The following is an 18,420-nucleotide window of genomic DNA, read 5'->3' as shown; positions in this document are numbered from 1 at the left end:
CGCACGATGTTACGAATGCGAAACGTTACGTATGCATTATTTGAAGTCTCCTGCGTGAGGTATAACATCCACGATGTATATTTTTTTTTATTACGAGTGGAATATGAATGTGTGGATAATATTCATTCAATTGTGTAATTATTTCTTAAAAAGATGATTATTACGTAAAACAGAGACAATATTTGTCTCACATTCTTTGTTAATCCATGTATTTCTTCTCTTTTGTTTCATACCCTTTTGTCGTCTTCTTCTGATGGACATCGCCGACGCAAGACGCGAATCGATTAGAGGTCTGTTAAATGAAAAACATTTAATGTAAAATTATTGTACTTTTAGGTTAATTTGCTGGTAAAAACAAATAGAGCCAAACGCGTTAAAACTATTTATGATTAATTATTGAAAATTCACTTCCTCTTTTAATTATAATTTTGTATTAATTGTTTTATCATAGCCGCAAGAAGCGCAGCCATTGTTAAATGCGATTATATAGCAACTTTATTTGTACTTCTAGTTGAAAATAGCATGGTTTTGTGTTAAACTAATTTGCCAAAAACATTAATAATTTTTTTATTAGCGGCATCAATTTAAATGATTAACTATGTATTGGGAAAAGGAAAATCTTAATTAAAAAAGAAATCCTCTAGCTTTTGTTGGCCGCCATCGTATTTTTGTTACAGCGGCAAATTTAAATTACTTGAAACTGCAAACAATATTACAATGTGTAAGAAATAAATGTGCACCGGTGGTACTGAATTCTATTTATAAAAGAAAAAAAAATTAATCGAATTAGAGTGCATTTTCTAAGAACAGTGCTGATGGTATTTATTGTTGAACAAGATTTCATTGCAGATGTATGAGGCCAAAATTAAACTACAGACGATCGACGGAGAAAAATATTTTTTGGTGGCATACGTCAGTGTTGTGTGCGGGTGGTATTCTGTGGTTCCTTTTCATGATCAATTTGCTAAGAATAATTAAATCCATCGAAGACAAAAAAAAATTATAAAAGCTCTGATGTACGATCTGTAATTTTAGTGATATGAACACAGCTTGCAGTCAACATGGTTACACTACGTCAAGTGGAATTCTTGTGCAATTTGAACAAAATAATTATACGGGAGAAGTTGAACAGAGTGAATTCAAACCGCAGAATACCATAAAGTATCGTATCATCCATATTCTTTGCACTTGTCGTGCCAAGTTTCCGTCACTTCCGACAGATAGTATAGCTGCAGGACAGTTTCAAAATGGCGTCTGTAGTTGACGTACGTTACAAGCAATATGCGGTAGCTGAATTTCTCACTGCAGAGAAAGAAACTGTGGGAAATATTCACAAACGCTTGTGCAACGTCTGTGGAGCATCTGCTGTCGACGGAAGTGCAGTTGGTCGCTGGGCACCGAGGGTGAGATCATCAGAAGATGGTTCGGCGGAGCTCCACGATTTGCAGTGGTTGGGGAGATCATCTACGGCTGTCGCACCTGACACACCTGACCTAGCCTCCTCGGACTTCCACTTGTTTGGGCCATTAATGGGTGCCATTCGTAGAAGACATTTTGAGGACGATGAAAAGGTGAGTCACACGGAGGAAGATTGGCTCTGCCACCAGGACAAGGATTGGTATCGACAGGACATAAACGCCCTTGTTTCACGCTGGAGGAATGATGGCCATACAATGGGATGGAGATTACGTGGAAAAATAGTGTGCAGATAAAACACCATTCTTTCGTGTGTGTAGTTCTGATTATGTTAAATAAATAATTGTTGAAGAAAAAAACGGGCTGCTTTACTGTCTGGTCAACCCTCATACAAATGTGGAAGAAAATGATATTTTGTCTGGATATATCGCTATGTAGATATGAAAATAATTCACAGACTGTGTTAAAATATTAAGTGCATCACATTTTACATTGTATAAATACCGGGTTTATCTTGCAAATATATTAACACTACATGGTGTAATCCATAATATGTGTGGACAGAATAGAAACATAATAGTACACCATCACATGTCACATAATAGTAGTTGTAACTATGGGTACTGCATCCTGAAAACTGCAAACAGCTGTTATAATCGACATAAAAGTTTTCTGGGTATCGTAATGCGTCACATTGTATGAAAGTACTGCTGGATAAAACCAACGTTTTGACCAAGGTCACTGCAACCATGGCCGAAATGGTGGTTTTATCCAGCAGTAGTTTTATAAAATATGACGCGGTACCATACCCAGAAAACTTTTATGTTAGCTGACTCTGGTCGCGGAAGCCTACGCAATTATATTAGCTGTTATAATTGAGCCGTGGCGCCATTGAGTTAGCAGACTGTTCTGTCTGGCGCCACTGGCTCAAGGATAGTATCTACTATCCATCTTGGTGCTTCATTGCCAATATCTATGAGGAAGAGTTGGTATCTGTTCTGTCTGGTACCACTGGCTCAAGGATAGTATCTACTATCCCTCTTGGTGCCTCATTGCCAATATCTATGAGGAAGAGTTGGTATCTGTTCTGTCTGGCGCCACTGGCTCAAGGATAGTATCTACTATCCCTCTTGGTGCCTCATTGCCAATATCTATGAGGAAGAGTTGGTATCTGTGAGTTGTGTCCTTAGAATATCTTTGCTTGCTGATATACACTCCTGGAAATTGAAATAAGAACACCGTGAATTCGTTGTCCCAGGAAGGGGAAACTTTATTGGCACATTCCTGGGGTCAGATACATCACATGATCACACTGACAGAACCACAGGCACATAGACACAGGCAACAGAGCATGCACAATGTCGGCACTAGTACAGTGTATATCCACCTTTCGCAGCAATGCAGGCTGCTATTCTCCCATGGAGACGATCGTAGAGATGCTGGATGTAGTCCTGTGGAACGGCTTGCCATGCCATTTCCACCTGGTGCCTCAGTTGGACCAGCGTTCGTGCTGGACGTGCAGACCGCGTGAGACGACGCTTCATCCAGTCCCAAACATGCTCAATGGGGGACAGATCCGGAGATCTTGCTGGCCAGGGTAGTTGACTTACACCTTCTAGAGCACGTTGGGTGGCACGGGATACATGCGGACGTGCATTGTCCTGTTGGAACAGCAAGTTCCCTTGCCGGTCTAGGAATGGTAGAACGATGGGTTGGATGACGGTTTGGATGTACCGTGCACTATTCAGTATCCCCTCGACGATCACCAGTGGTGTACGGCCAGTGTAGGAGATCGCTCCCCACACCATGATGCCGGGTGTTGGCCCTGTGTGCCTCGGTCGTATGCAGTCCTGATTGTGGCGCTCACCTGCACGGCGCCAAACACGCATACGATCATCATTGGCACCAAGGCAGAAGCGACTCTCATCGCTGAAGACGACACGTCTCCATTCGTCCCTCCATTCACGCCTGTCGCGACACCACTGGAGGCGGGCTGCACGATGTTGGGGCGTGAGCGGAAGACGGCCTAACGGTGTGCGGGACTGTAGCCCAGCTTCATGGAGACGGTTGCGAATGGTCCTCGCCGATACCCCAGGAGCAACAGTGTCCCTAATTTGCTGGGAAGTGGCGGTGCGGTCCCCTACGGCACTGCGTAGGATTCTACGGCCTTGGCGTACATCCGTGCGTCGCTGCGGTCCGGTCCCAGGTCGACGGGCACGTGCACCTTCCGCCGACCACTGGCGACAACATCGATGTACTGTGGAGACCTCACGCCCCACGTGTTGAGCAATTCGGCGGTACGTCCACCCGGCCTCCCGCATGCCCACTATACGCCCTCGCTCAAAGTCCGTCAACTGCACATACGGTTCACGTCCACGCTGTCGCGGCATGCTACCAGTGTTAAAGACTGCGATGGAGCTCCGTATGCCACGGAAAACTGGCTGACACCGACGGCGGCGGTGCACAAATGCTGCGCAGCTAGCGCCATTCGACGGCCAACACCGCGGTTCCTGGTGTGTCCGCTGTGCCGTGCGTGTGATCATTGCTTGTACAGCCCTCTCGCAGTGTCCGGAGCAAGTATGGTGGGTCTGACACACCGGTGTCAATGTGTTCTTTTTTCCATTTCCAGGAGTGTATATTCGTGGTTTACTGGCCCAAGGGGAGGAGGCCTGAGGTTTGGGGATTGGCGGTAGCGTCGCGACGAGAGGTGGTCACGAGGTCCGAGTGGTCGAAGCCATGAGCTGAGCGAGAGAGCCTGCGCAGAGCGAAGATACCTGAGTGCTCCACCGGGGTCAGTGACGACTACAAGCTGCAGGCCGACATCCCGTTGGTTGGTTGGTAACATTCATGTCGGATGACTGCTCATGGCCTGACTGCCCTCTTCTACATGGCTTTCATCGGTACCACTCAGTAACCGTTGAGACGCACTATGGATCCATGAAATTCCTTGGTGATAAAGGGTAGTAAAATTCCGTAATCCTCGTGGTGATCTGTGCCATTGTCTACCTGCTCTCATTATTTTCTGGTTTATACCCGATCCTCAGAGATTTACTCGGTCGGGTCTCTGGTCGTAAATATAGGCTGTAGTATTCTACTGAGACACTAGTTGTCGTTTAAAAATTTGTCCCACTATTTTATTGCCTTTCCTTATTATCTTCTGGTTTGCACCCGACGCTCAGAGTTTTACTTGGTAGGTTCTTTGGTGGTAAATATAGGCCGTAGTATCGACTAAGACACGAGTTGTCGTTTCACAATTTGTCCAGCTATTATATTGCCTTTCCTTTCTGGTTTATACCCGATCATTAATGTCCTGGTCGTAAATACAACCGGAACAAATGTACTAAGGCACAGGTTGCCGTTAAACAAAATAGGGGCCTTGTGGTTAGATGTGGATGTTAACTAGTTCAATTCTTTGATTATAATTGTATTTATCATTCATTAGTTTTAATCTGAAGAACCTGTTGTACTAAGCTGTGCGTTGTTGTGTATGAAACACCGGGTCGTTATTGGCGTATTTTAGCCAGATCTTATGGTTCCGCCGAGTGAGTTCTCTTGTAATAACTGTTCACAAAGAACAATCAATTTAACTTTGAAAATATTAGCAACCAACTGTCACCACGGCTTTAGTCAAAATAAGATTGTCAATAGGGACGGGTTGGGATCCAGTCGCATCTTGGCTGCTGATTGAAATTAAGAGGCTAGTTGCTTTGAAGTAAGCCTTATCATTGTCATATTTTTCCTAGCCTGTTGAACCGTCAAGCACAGTTGCGCTTCTTATTTCCGAACCTTTCGACATACAGCTTTCAAATTAAAAGTTACGTCATCTGTTTTGAGAGGCATTTAATAAGAGGGACTGTGTCCAGCGCGGCAGTGAACACCGCTGTTTCACCCGATAATGGGCGGGCTGCTGGTCTTGCCATCTTGTAATCATTCTCATTTTGTTTGCTGTTTTGATTTCTTTTGCAAAAGCTTATTCATTTTAAGATTTAAGGTCAAAAGAATTTGGGAAATTTTTCCATTTTGTGAAACATACAAAAATTTATGGTTATTTATAATTCCAATCTCAAAGAAAGCGGATGTTGACAGATGTGAAAATTACCCAACTATCAGTATAATAAGCCACGGCTGCAAAATACTAACACGAATTCTTTACAGACGAATGGAACAACTGTTAGAAGCCGATCTCGGGAAAGATCAGTTTGGATTCCATAAAAATGTTGGAACACTTGAGGCAATACTGACCCTACAACTTATCTTAGAAAATAGATTAAGGAAAGGCAAACCTACATTTCTAGCATTTGTAGACTTAGAGAAAGCATTTGACACTGTTGACTGGAATACTCTCTTTCAAATTCTGAAGGTGGCAGGGATCATATACAGAGAGCGAAGGGCTATATACAGTTTTTACATAAACCAGATGGCACTAAAGGAAACAAAAGAAAAATTTGGAGTAGGAATTAAAATCCATGGAGAAGAAATAAAAACTTTGAGGTTCGCCGATGACATTGTAATTCTGTCAGAGACAGCAACGGAATTGGAAGAGCAGCTAAACGGAATGGGCAGTGTCTTGAATGGAAGATATAAGGTGAACATCAACAAAAGCAAAACGAGGACAACGTAATGTAGTCATGTAGTCGAATCAAATCGGGTGATGCTGAGGGTATTAGAGTAGGAAATGAGACGCTTAAAGTAGTAAACGAGTTTTGTTATTTGGGGAGCAAAATAACTGATGACGGTCGAAGTAGAGAGGATATAAAATGTACACTGGCAATGGCATGGAAAGCGTTTCTGAAGAAGTGAAATTTGTTAACATCGAGTATAGATTTAAGTGTCAGGAAGTCGTTTCTGAAAGTATTTGTATGGAGTGTAGCCATGTATGGAAGCGAAACATGGACGATAAATAGTTTGGACAAGAAGAGGATAGAAGCTTTCGAAATGTGGTGCTACAGAAGAATGTTGAAGATTAGATGGGTAGATCACATAACTAATGAGGAGGAATTGAATAGAATTGGAGAGAAGAGAAATTTGTGGCACAACTTGACTAGAAGAATGGATCGGTTGGTAGGACATATTCTGAGGCGTCAAGAGATCACAGTTTAGTATTGTAGGGCAGTGCGGTGGGTAAAAATTGTAGAGGGAGACCAAGAGATGAATACACTAAACAGGTTCAGAAGAATGTGGGTTGCAGTAGGTACTGGGACATGAAGAAGCTTACACAGGATAGAGTTTCATGGAGAGCTGCATCAAACCAGTCTCTGGACTGACGACCTCAACACCAACAACAAACAGGTTGTTCAAATGTTCAAATGCTATGGTCATCAGTCCCTATGCTTACACACTACTTAACCTAAATTATCCTAAGGACAAACACACACACCCATGCCCGAGGGAGGACTCGAACCTCCGCCAGGACCAGCCGCACAGTCCATGACTGCAGCACCTTCGACTGCTTAGCTAATCCCGCGCGGCAAGCAGATTGTGTGAAAAGAAAGTTATATTGGTGGGTCCTCCCTTCCACGTTTTCTTTAATTCCAGTAAGTTCCCACGTGTCAATAATGTTGAAAAGATACAGTCATAGCCAACACCACAGATCTGTCGAAAACAACATGAAAGAGGTACATTACATTTATCACTGGCATACCAAATTTAACTAAAACCTGCCCGGGGTAACTGAGAGCACTAACGTGGTGCTTAATGGACTCGGATAGATGTGATGGCCCCGGATCGAATCCGAACGACGAGGGCCAGTGTGTCGGCCAGCCTGGGTGTGGTTTTAGGTGGTTTTCCACATCCCGCTAGGTGAATGCTGGGATGGTCCCCACGTTTCACCTGAGTTACATGGCTCGCAGACATCTGAACACATGCGCACTATTCCATGGATTACACTAGTCACAGACATTTGGGGTACACTAATTCATTCCTGCAGGGCGGGGGGGGGGGGAGGTAAAGGTGGCGACAGGAAGGGCATCCAGCCACCCATTACAATTAACATGCCACATATGATTAACCAGCAGACCCCGTGAGCTGGGATATTAATGCCTGGAGGAGAGAGAGATACCAGATTTAACCAACATATTGTATGCTAAGGAATCTGATAGAAGACTGTGTAAGGTATAGTAAATATTTTCTACAATATATGAAAGTAGTTCATAAAATAAATAAAACTTATGAAATATTCAAAGAGATACACTACATTAATTACTGACATAATTAACATGTTGTGTAAAAAGTAATCAGTATCAATAGATTATGTATGAATTTACAAACAAACTTATTGAGATTTTGTACAAAGCAATAAAAGAAATTAATAAAATAAAAAATAGACAAAATATTTCGAGGTTAAGAAGAACCATACATTATAATTCATATCGGCATTATCCAAGATGTTTGCCATTATTAGCTATCGTAAAAGTGAGTAAATTACACTTGTTTAAAGAAAAAGCCTAGTTGTACATCAAAACATGTGAAAATTTCACATTTAGTACATGTCTTAAGTTACTACTAGCTACTCAAGCTGGTGACACTAATGTGCATTTCGTGCAACTGTTTCAGCATCATGATCGGCCTCACCTTAATGCGGCTGTTAGGCGCGTTAAAGTGGGGCTGGGGAGGGCACTGATGGCGGAGGGCATGGATCACATCTCACAAGGGAACCTCCCCATCGCACCCCCCTCAGATTTAGTTATAAGTTGGCACGGTGGATAGGCCTTGAAAAACTGAACCCAGATCAATCGAGAAAACAGGAAGAAGTTGTGTGGAACTATGAAAAAAATGAGCATAATATACAAACTGAGTAGTCCATGTCTGTATGTAAAAACCAGTATTTCATTTGAGTCCATAGACGTATCACGACACTGCACTGAACAGATATTTGAAAGTTGCGCAGCATTAGTTGAATTTAGTGAAACTAAACTTCTAATTGCTATTGTTTATAGGTCACCTAACTCCGATTTCAGAGCATTTTTGCTTAAGCTAGAGAGGGTTCTTGATACACTTTGTAGGAAGTACCAGAAGTAGTTATATGTGGTGACTTCAATATTAATTTTGTACATGATTGTGCAAGAAAAAGAATGTTGGTAGATCTCCTAAATTCATATGATCTGATGCAAACTGTGTTTTTTCCAACTAGGTTGCAGGGGAACAGTAGCACAGTCATAGACAATATTTTCATTCATTCTTCATTACTAGATGGGCATTCTGTTAGTAAAAGGGTGAATGGCCTTTCTCTGTGAGGTACTGGATGGGCTAAACAAAAAGTTTCGAACGCTTGGCGTATTTTTTGATTTAACAACGGCATTTGACTGTGTTGATCTCAGAATATTGCTCCAGAAGTTGGACCATTACGGAATAAGGGGAGTAGTTCACAATTGGTTCACCTCTTACTTTAGCAACAGGCAGCAAAAGGTCATTATTCACAATGTTGATAACGGCTGTGATGTGGGATCTGAGTGGGGTACTGTCAAGTGGGGGGTGCCCCAGGGATCAGTGTTGGGGCCGCTCCTGTTCCTTATTTATATAAATGATATGCCCTCTAGTACTATGGGTAACTCTAAAATATTTCTGTTTGCTGATGACACTAGCTTGGTAGTAAAGGATGTTGTGTGCAACATTGACTCGTTTTCAAGTAGTGCAGTATGTGACCTCAGTTCATGGCATGTAGAAAATAAACTAACGTTAAATCACAGTAAGACTCACTTTTTATAGTTTCTACAACACAATTCAACAAAACCTGACGTTTTAATCTCACAGAACGGGCATATGATTAGTGAAACTGAACAGTTCAAATTCCTAGGTGTTCAGATAGATAGTAAGCTGTCGTGGAAAGCCCACGTTCAGGATCTTGTTCAAAGACTTAATACTGCCATTTTCACTATTCGAACGGTATCGAAAGTGAGTGATACTTCGACACGTAAATTAGTCTACTTTGTTTATTTTCATTCACTTATGTCGTCTGGTATTATGTTTTGGGGTAACTCTTCCCATTCTAGAATGATATTTTTGGCTCAGAAACGGGCGGTTCGGGCAATAAGTGGTGTGATTTCACGAACCTCTTGTCGACCTCTGTTCATGAGTCTGGGTATTTTGACATTGGCCTCTCAATATGTATATTCCTTATTGTCGTTTCTTGTTACCAATATTAGTTTATTTCCAACAATAAGCAGCTTTCACTCGGTTAATACTCGGCAGAAATAAAACCTCCATTTGGATCGGACTTCCTTAACTGTTGTGCAAAAAGGTGTGCGGTATACTGCTGCATCCATTTTCAATAAGCTGCCACTCGAATTCAAAAATCTTAGCAGTAATCCACGCGCTTTCAAATCGAAACTGAAGAGTTTCCTCATGGGTCACTCCTTCTATTCTGTCGAGGAGTTCCTTGAAAAATTAAGCTGATTCTCATTGTATTGCTGATAGCGTTTGCTTAAACTTATGGACTGATTTTCTTTCAGGTTCATGAACATTTATTTTTATGTGTTATTACTTTTATGTTGTAAGTTCATTTACTGACACGTTCCATGACCTTGGAGATTTGCTCCTCAATTTGGTCCTATGGAACTTGATATGTAAATAAATAAATAAAAAATAATTAACCTGGCATTATACCATCCACGAAGAATAAGCAGAATGAGCTTGCAAAGGACATTATATGAGAAAGAAACCTGTATCTATAAACCAATTCGCGCGCGCGCGCGCGCACACACACACACACACAGACACACACACACACACACACACACACACATTAAAACAATGGTTGAAGGAACCAAATTAGATGTTGGTAAAAGAGAAGAAAAACGGAGATTTGCCTGCGAGTATACACAATCGACATCCATTTCAGAATACAATAAGGAACTCGAAGTGATGCTACAACATTGCTCTCAAGATGATGTATGTGCATATTATGTCAAGGAAGTTACATAGTAAAGTGTTAAACTATTATGACAAACAGGTAGAAACGTTGGGAAACCACTGTTAAATATTATTAAAAATTATTACACAATAAAGTACGAGTAACATAATATGAACTATAACCTACTTGTTAAGAGGAAAAAGCGTTAGTTAAAGTAGCATTCAATAATTGTTTAAAAATGATATGTGCTGCTAGAAAAAAATTTTTGTTTTAATGTTTATAAAAAAATTGTGTATAATATCTTTTGTCTATCAACAGATAAACAATGTAAGGCAGAGCAGCAAAGAAATGGTACCTGCACCCAATTGCAAATGCAGGAAACAACAGAGGTTATACGATGTAATTCAGTATTATGCTGTGGCGATATAATACGTACATACCACAGAAACCTTTCAGGATCCATTCAGTGTAAATACAGAAGACCGAGGCAGAGATAATGTTGAAAAACTAACTGAATATCAATCAAATTGAAGGGATAGGAGAAAAGAGCGTAAGGCCACATGAATTTAAGACCTCAAAATACTACTTACTTAAAAATTACGAAACATTGTGTTTAACTCTTTACCCACTTCCTTTGTATTAAGAGGAATGTTTATCATCCTACTTGTCATAGTCTAAAAAAGGCATGTTTACATGAATGTGGATTGCGTAGGTCGTTAGGAATAATAGCACCAGTCTTTGTTTGTTTTCAGTAAATGGTAAACCTATGTGAGGCCCTGATATTCATTATTTTCAAGTGTAAGAAATTTATGGTTCTGTCTTTTTCTAATTCTATTGTGAAATTCACGTTGAGGTATAAGATATTACGCTTGTTATTCATGAATAATATAATTTCAAGTTTATTATAACTGCAGGCATACACTAAATGTGAGATTATCATATGCTTTCATGTATGACAAGCTTGTTTGTTAAATAAAGTGTTATGCACTTACTTCTACCATAGTTAATAATGAAAACATGTCTGATAACGCCGACATAAATTACAATGTATGGTATTTTTAACCTTGAAACTTTTTATCTAATTTATATTTACTTTATGAATTTCTTTTATTGTACTACATCAAGTTTCAATAAGTTTGTATATCCATAAGAAGTCTACCAGGACTGACTACCACTATACAATACATTACTTCAGTCTCATACCAGTTGTTAATGTTATGTATCTCTTTAAATATTTTTATTTTCTTCATTAACTACTTTTGATGCGCTGCAGAAAATATTTGTTGTACCTTTTGTTATACGTTGTCACACAGTCTTCCAGCAATAATGTCTTGGACAAATACATTAGTTAAATCTGGTATGCCAGCAATAAATGTAATGTAACTCTTTTGCATTGCTTTCGACAGTTTTCTGTGATGCTGGCTCTGAGTGTATCTTTGACAATGTTACAACAGCTGTTTGTGTTTGTGTGTGTATGACGAGTTCGATATTGACACAATGTGAAATGTGATGTACTTAGGTTGATGTCACTATATTATGGTTATTTAAACCCGGTATATGTAATATTTTCATACATACACAGCGAGGTATGCAGATAATATTATTTTCTTCGACATTGGTATATTTCAGTTTCAGATGCTTGAAAATAAAGCTATATCGAAATTAGCTAATCGTAAAAATTTAATCAAAAACGTTAATGAACATCCTACAATGTACACTTTTTTTTAAAAAAAGACGGTATACCACTAATGGCAACCTATAATCGTATTTAAAGTTTTTTTTTAATTACCGCTACCAGTCACAAACTATAATACTGTTGTATTATTTATTTATTTTGCGACAAGTTTCGAGAGAATATTTCATCTTGAGACTAAATGGCATTACAAAAAACAATCTCACAATAAAATTATACTGATGTTACATAGTCTTTTCATAAATGCTGTGGTTATCCTGTGGAGAGATGATGTCACTTTGGAAGCTGGACTGATGTTTGCATCAAAATGTTTTGTAGCAGTCACTCACTTTGTTCTTCCGGCGTGGCAGTCTCGTTGTGATGCGCTGAGGTCTCTCCATTTCTGTGGCTCTCTTGGATTTCTTGGTCACTGTTCACCAATTTTCACTAACGCAACAGTAACCTAGAACAGTGCTAGTTCTGTAAGGATCGCCGGAGAGCTTCTGTAAAGTTTGGAAGGTAGGAGACGAGGTACTGACAGAAGCAAAGCTGTGAGGAAAAGGCGTGAGTTGTGCTTGGGTAGCTCAGTTGTTAGAACACTTGCCCGCGAAAGGCAAAAGTCCCGAGTTCTAGTCTCGGTCCGGCACACAGTTTTAATCTGCCAGAAAGTTTCATGTCAGCGCACATCTCATTCAGGTGATTGCTGTTTTTTCCATTGGCTCGATTATACTGTATCTAAAAAGTGTAGCATATTAAAGCAGGTTAAAGATGTACGGTCTTCAATGAGACTAACCAGGGGAACACGGCAAGTGCCATAACCCGATTTCCCAGAAACTTCGCTCACTGGAAGAGAGGTCAAAATAAGCGAACACATGTCTCAGCTTATGAGATACCCGACCTTTTCTGTGTCCGTAGAAGATTGCTACACGAATGTTGAAATAATATTGTACTTATTCGCCTACTAATTGTCTTTCTTGGTGCAATAATTTATAAACAGCCGTATGTATTGAAATACATACGGCTGTTGGTAAATTACTGCATAAAGAAATAAATACATGCCAGCCGTTGTACCACAGTCCATAATGGATCCACGAAGATTACTAACTGTCTGTCTGGTGAGTGAGTTAAAAAACTAATACTCTGATTAAATTATTTGAAATAGTTTTTGGTGAAATCCCTGTAGTGGATCTTGATTCATAATCAGTCGCAAGCACAATTTTTTCTGAAAAATGATACGTTGTGGATGGTTTGCAGCGAAATCACTGCTGAGACGTGAAATCTTCAGCGATATTCAAAAATGGTTCAAATGGCTCTGAGCACTATAGGACTCAACATCTGAGGTCATCAGTCCCCTAGAGATTAGAACTACTTAAACCTAACTAACCTAAGGACATCATACACGTCCATGCCCGAGGCAGGATTTGAACCTGCGACCGTAGCGGTCGCGCGGCTCCAGATTGAAGTGCCTAGAACCGCTCGACCACAATGGCTGGCTTCAGCGATGTTAAAGAAGTTTCTTTCCTGAGTGGAATTCTTGCGAAGAAGTGTCATTGTGACAAACTTTCCTTCTTGCGATGCTCATGATGTTAGGAATTTCTGTGTTTCGAATGCTTCTACGATCGGTATCATCCAAGGGAATGCAACAAATGTTCCTGAAGAATAAAAATAAGAATAGAATGAAAGAATTACCATAACCTCGAATATTATATAACAAATGTATGACACTTATTATGAAACCTAGTTGTAATTTTACGGTTTACATAGCTCCTTTGCGTCCGATAATTTGACAGAAAACATTCTTATAGTAATCTTCTACGGCCAAGGGCAATAAACGAAAAAAAAATCGGGCTTCGAAAATGGGACGAATAAATTTGAAGCGCTAGCTACTGTTCCACCGCTTCAGTTGAATGTTTTACGCACTAAAAGGCACATAAAGTACCTCGACAAATTTGACCATCGTTTCCTCAGAAACGCTCGAGCATTTACGAACAAGCCGAGACAGGCGTTCACTTATTTTGACCTCTCTTTCACTGAGCGAAGTTTCTGAAAAATCGGGTGGTGTCATTTGCTGTGTTCCCCTCGTAAGACTAACATGCTGTACATTCATATGCGAATTTTCTTATGTTAATTTTTGGCAGTGTTGAGTGAATTTTATACCATCTGCAAGCGATAATATAATATATAAATAAGATAATTTCGAAGATTAAAGACTGCTCTAAGTAATATAGCAACCATAAGCATCTCCACACAATTAAAAGTGTCAAATGGCGTGAAATTTGCTGGTTAACCTATTCTGTAGTTTAGCTATGACAAGAGAGAAAAACGCTTGTCGATAATGGTCCATCCCGCTCATATGTCGCCAGGCCGTTGCACTTGTGCGACGCACGTGGTAAGCCGTGCGCTCTAAATGTCACTGTGGGAAAGCGGGTGCAATAATGTGAGCTGACAGTGCGTTTGTGTGTGTGTGTGTGTGTGTGTGTGTGTGTGTGTGTGTGTGTATGCACAGCTAATGCTAACTGCTCTCAAATACGATACTCACAAATGACAAATTAGTTTACTGACAGACTTATTTGCACTACGTGACGTGCTAAAGCAAACTGAAATGACAACCGGAGTGATTACATTTTCACGAGGGGTTGACTGAACCACTTTGTCTGCATGGCTATAACCTGCTATGGAGGTCGGAACTGTAAGTGACATCATTTGCTTAAATGTTCTGAACCGCAAATTTTGTGTTGCTAATGTCTGCGCACTTACTGATGAACTATGTGCAGCCAATGCCATTTTAAATGTGTACTTTGCCTGACGTTTGTTCTTAAATATTGATTACTGTATATTGGGATTAGGACAGAGTTGCTTGTAAGCCAGCCTTTGGGGATCACATGATAAAAGAACTTCAAAGGAATTTGGATACGGAAATAATTCTAAAAAGGTATAAGGAATTTAAGTATGCAAAGAAAAATAAAAAGTTAGAGGAAATCACAAAAGAATTTTAAAACTACCAGGCCACGACTTGTGTGACTTGAAATATTTGTTAGCGGATCTGCATATTAATCATTTTCAAGGTAAGGCGGTTAAGGCAGGCCACCCAAACCATTTTGGGAATCAGTAGGGGGTAGGGTGAAACCGGCCACCCTCATATTTCTCTCTATGAGTTGGTAACATTGTTTTTTCGCCGTTAGACCATGGAGAAAGTCGACAACTTCAGTACCACCATGAGACCTGGTAGTGTCAGACGCGTTGCTGTTGAACAAAATAATTTGTTAGATTTTGTTTAGTTGTGTGTCTTACTTTGTTATATTTTGTGTTCATTAAGATACTTATACTGTTGTACGTCCTTGATTTCAAAGACCCAGGAAGAAAACCACAACAGATGCTACAACGAAAAATGCACCACATTGTAGAGCATCTCAAAGAATTTATTTACTTATCATCAATACACCTCTACATGTGAACCATTTGTAGCATGAAGAATATCGAGTGTATAATCAATTTCTTGCCAAGTTCCTTGTAACATTTCCTCTGATATTGTTGCAAATCGCATTAGTGATACGATGTAGCAACGAAGGAATATTGCCCACTTTGGTCGCATACACGATGCCCTTCACGAATCCCCACGTGACGAAATCAAGCGGCATAATGTCGGGGTGAACGTTGTGGTCAGGCAATAGGTCCTCCGCGTCCGATCCAGCGATTGGGAAATTTCCTACCCACAAACTTGCAAACAGCCGTTGACCAATGCGGCGGAGCTCCATCTTGTTGAAAAATGATGTTGGGTTGCAAGTCTTGTATGAGAGGCTACACAAGCTGCTCCAACATGTCCAGATACACTGACCCATTCGCTGTTTGTTCTGCAAAGAAGAACGGTCCAACAATCCTGTCGTGCATTAGCCCGCACCAGACGTTTAGTTTAGGGCTAACACGAACGTGTTCAATGACAACGTGCGGATTTTGCGAACCTCAGATCCGAACATTATGCCTATTAACCGTTCATGATAGATGAAAGGTCGCCTCATCTAAGAATAAACGTCTTTTCAGGAAGCTGGCATCCATATCAGCGTATGCGCAGCAAATTGTCAGAGTGGCTTGTCGTTCGTCGTCAGATGTTGCAGAATTTGCACATTTGTAAGCACACATACGATGACGCTGGTGAACTACACGATGCAATGTGGATCGAGGTACATCAAGTTGCCTTGATGCTTGACCAATTGACTCCGTGGGCTTCTGAGAAACGATTGTCTGATGTCCTCCACTGTCTCTTCTGAAACTCTGTAACTTGCACTGCCAGAATCTGTTGCCAGAAACTTTCTATTCCATTCTATAATTGTTTTCACATCAAGTGGATAACATTCATACTCACGACGATAATTTCTTCTACAGTAATCGGCGATTTAGTTTCTGCAAACCACACTACTTCTTGCGTTCGCTGCTGTGGAGTCGCCATTTTCACTTCATGCGAGCATGCTGCACTCTGGCGACGATACTTGGCACTTCTGACGCGGGCATATAAATTCTTTTAGATGCTCTACAATTTGGTGCACTTTTCACTGTCGTGTCTACTATGGTTTTACCTCCTGGGTCCTCGAGATCAGGGAGGTTTGAGTGGGACGCCCTGTATTACAAACTGGAATGAATAACAGTTTTAACAGGATTTACGAACATACACCACGTTAAGCAGTTCTTCGCCTTGATTCTTATGCAAATGGAATTTTACAGATAAGGTTTAGGTGGTGTAAAACCGGGTAAGGAGCAATGTTGTAAAACGGTGTGTGTGTGTGTGTGGTTTGAGGTTTTCGGGCGCTAATTGTAAAACGGGATCTACGATGTTCCCCATGTCTTCATTACATATAACTTAAATGTGTAACGTAAGAAGTATATGCTATTAGCGGTACGCTACATGTACGTTCACGTTTTAATAGCTGCAGTTTCATAACTACATATAAAATTTACAATTATTCTGCACCAGCTTTTAGATTATTTTTGTCACTAATAATTTGCTTAATTAGTCCTTATTGAAGAGGTGTATTTTCAGTTGTGATGGGACCATTGAGCACTTTATATGGTCAGGGAATTAAGACGAGGCTTAACAGCCATCCAGGAAGAGTGGCAACCAAGTAACAAATAGATGAGTTGTTTGGACATTTATGTACTAAAATATCAACAATGAGAAATGACGTGTCTTGATTTAAAAAGATGTATTTTTTTGCTTAATACAAATTAATTTTGCACCGTCAGATACAACGATTAACGTTATGATGTGGCTCCAACAACACATGAAAACCAGAACACTTTATATACAACCAAATATAAAATAATATTTATAAGTCTACATCGATAGTCTGCAGTCCACATTACGGCGCTTGGCGGAGGGTACCCCGTACTACTACTACTACTACTACTATTACTAGTCATGTCCTTTCTTGTCAATATAACAGTCGCTGAGTGCAACAGCCTTCTGAATGGAAGGTAACATGATTTCCTTTCCTTTTCAAGTCGCAAATAGAACGAGAGAAAAATGAGTGTCTTTATGCCTTCATACGAGCCTTAATTTCTTGTATGTTATCTTCGTGATCCTTACGCGTAATGTATGTTGGAGGCAATAGAATCGTTCTGCAGTCAGCTTCAGGTGCCAGCTCTCTAAATTTTGCTCAGTAATGTTCTTGGAATTAAATGTCGCCTTCCCTCCAGCGATTCAAATTTGAGTTCACGATGCCTCTCCGTAACACTTACATGTTGTTCGAACCTACCGGTAACAAATCTAGCATCCTGCCTCTGAATTACTCCGATCTCCTTCCTTAATCCTACATGGCGTGGATCCCAACCACACGAACAGTACTCAAGAATAGGTCGCACTAGCGTCCTATATGCAGTATTCTTTACAGATGAACCACACTTTCCTAGCATTCTCCCAATAACACGAAATCGACTGTTCGCCTCTCCTACCACACTCCTCACTGCCCGATCCATTTCATATCGCTTTGCAATGATACGCCCAGATATTTAAACGACGTGACTCTGCCAAGTAGGACACTACTAATGCTTTATCCGAACATTATGGGTTTGTTTTTCCCACTCATCCACATTAACTTACATTTTTTTTACATTTAGTCCTGGCTGCTATCCGACAGCCCAACTAAAAATTTTGTCTAAGTCAACTTGTATTCTCCTATAGTCACTCAACGACGACACTTTACCGTACACCACAGCATCATTAGCAAACAACCACAGATTGCAGCCCACCTTGTCCGCCAATTCTTTGTGTATATGGAGAATAATAGCGGTCCTATCACACTTCCCTGGGGCACTCCTGACGATACCCTTGTCTCTGATGAAGACTCGCCGTCGAGGACGACATACTGTGTCCTACAGCATAAGAAGTCACTCACATATCTGTGGACCTATTCCATATGCGCGTACCTTCTGTAACAGCCTGCAGTGGGGTAATGGGTCAAACGCTTTCTGGAGATCTAGAAGTATAGACTCA

The sequence above is a fragment of the Schistocerca nitens genome, chromosome 7 (assembly GCF_023898315.1).
Source record: "Schistocerca nitens isolate TAMUIC-IGC-003100 chromosome 7, iqSchNite1.1, whole genome shotgun sequence".
Taxonomy (NCBI): Eukaryota; Metazoa; Arthropoda; class Insecta; order Orthoptera; family Acrididae; genus Schistocerca; species Schistocerca nitens.
Note: the sequence above shows the minus strand (reverse complement) of the source record.